We start from the raw sequence: 2500 nt of genomic DNA on the forward strand, positions 1-2500 counted from the left end.
AGAGAGATAGAGAGAGAGCGAGAGAGAGAGAAAGAAAGAGAGAGAGAGAGAGAGAGCAAGCAAGAGAGACAGAGAGAGAGAGACAGCAAGAGAGAGAGAAAAAGAGAGCAAGAGAGAGAGCGAGAGAGAGACAGAGAGACAGAGAGAGAGAGAGAGAGAGAGAGAGAGAGAGAGAGACATCCCTGCACGCAGAATTTATTAAAACATTCATAAGGTTCAAAGAAAAGCACCCCCCAAATGCGTGCAGGACAGAATTAGGCAGATCACACACACACACACACACAGCAGATTCCATTGGCATTAAACATACAAATAAAGATCCTTCCCATTCTGGACACACCTCAAATCAACTGCCCAAAACACAACAGCAAGCATTTCAAGCATTCCAGTCCCCAGAGGTCAGCCCTGGAACCAGTCCCCTCTGAGGTAAACACACACACACACACACACACACACACACACACACACACACACACACACACACACACACACACACACACACACACACACACACACACACACACACACACACACACACACACACACACATCAATCTCATCCCTGGAACCAGTCCCCTCTGAGGTTCACACACACACACACACATCAATCTCAGCCCTGGAACCAATAACCTCTGAGGTTAACAGACACACAAACACACACACACACACGCACGCACACACACACACACACACACACACACATCAATCTCAGCCCTGAAATCAGTCCCCTCTGAGGTTAACACACACAGACAGACACAGACAGACACACACACACACACACACACACACACACACACACACACCAATCTCAGCCCTGGAACCAGGACACACTAACCAATCCCCTCTGAAGTTCACTATCCAGCAGAGGCAAATCCGAAGTACAGGCTCAGTGACCACAGCCTCACACACACACACACACACACACACACACACACACACACACACACACACACACACACACACACACACACACACACACACACCAATCTCAGCCCTGGAACCAGGACACACTAACCAATCCCCTCTGAAGTTCACTATCCAGCAGAGGCAAATCCGAAGTACAGGCTCAGTGACCACAGCCTCACACACACACACACACACACACACACACACACACACACACAACACAGGCTCAGTGACCACAGCCTAGCAGTTGAGGATGGCAAAATACAAAACATCATGGCTACGCACTTGAACAACGCATGTGTGGTCACTGCATGACCGCTGAGATCGAGGCCCTAATGGAAGTGATTGGGATATGAGATCCTAATGGAAGTGATTGGGATATGAGATCCTAATGGAAGTGATTGGGATATGAGATCCTAATGGAAGTGATTGGGATATGAGACTGACTCTAATGGAAGTGATTGGGATATGAGACTGACTCTAATGGAAGTGATTGGGATATGAGATCCTAATGGAAGTGATTGGGATATGAGATCCTAATGGAAGTGATTGGGATATGAGATCCTAATGGAAGTGATTGGGATATGAGACTGACTCTAATGGAAGTGATTGGGATATGAGCATGACTCTAATGGAAGTGATTGGGATATGAGACTGATTCTAATGGAAGTGATTGGGATATGAGACTGACTCTAATGGAAGTGATTGGGATATGAGATCCTAATGGAAGTGATTGGGATATGAGATCCTAATGGAAGTGATTGGGATATGAGATCCTAATGGAAGTGATTGGGATATGAGATCCTAATGGAAGTGATTGGGATATGAGACTGACTCTAATGGAAGTGATTGGGATATGAGATCCTAATGGAAGTGATTGGGATATGAGACTGACTCTAATGGAAGTGATTGGGATATGAGACTGACTCTAATGGAAGTGATTGGGATATGAGATCCTAATGGAAGTGATTGGGATATGAGCATGACTCTAATGGAAGTGATTGGGATATGAGATCCTAATGGAAGTGATTGGGATATGAGACTGACTCTAATGGAAGTGATTGGGATATGAGATCCTAATGGAAGTGATTGGGATATGAGATCCTAATGGAAGTGATTGGGATATGAGATCCTAATGGAAGTGATTGGGATACGAGATCCTAATGGAAGTGATTGGGATATGAGATCCTAATGGAAGTGATTGGGATATGAGATCCTAATGGAAGTGATTGGGATATGAGACTGACTCTAATGGAAGTGATTGGGATATGAGACTGATTCTAATGGAAGTGATTGGGATATGAGACTGATTCTAATGGAAGTGATTGGGATATGAGACTGACTCTAATGGAAGTGATTGGGATATGAGATCCTAATGGAAGTGATTGGGATATGAGATCCTAATGGAAGTGATTGGGATATGAGATCCTAATGGAAGTGATTGGGATATGAGATCCTAATGGAAGTGATTGGGATATGAGATCCTAATGGAAGTGATTGGGATATGAGACTGACTCTAATGGAAGTGATTGGGATATGAGCATGACTCTAATGGAAGTGATTGGGATATGAGATCCTAATGGAAGTGATTGGGA

At 44.5% G+C, this 2500-nt stretch overlaps 1 protein-coding gene across 1 annotated transcript in view; it reads right to left on the reverse strand.

Moving 5' to 3' along the window:
• Positions 1-2500, reverse strand: part of LOC105910466 (serine/threonine-protein kinase WNK1-like) — a 104180-nt gene that overhangs the window by 50776 nt on the left and 50904 nt on the right.

Source organism: Clupea harengus, chromosome 16, assembly GCF_900700415.2.
Source record: "Clupea harengus chromosome 16, Ch_v2.0.2, whole genome shotgun sequence".
Classification (NCBI taxonomy): domain Eukaryota; kingdom Metazoa; phylum Chordata; class Actinopteri; order Clupeiformes; family Clupeidae; genus Clupea; species Clupea harengus.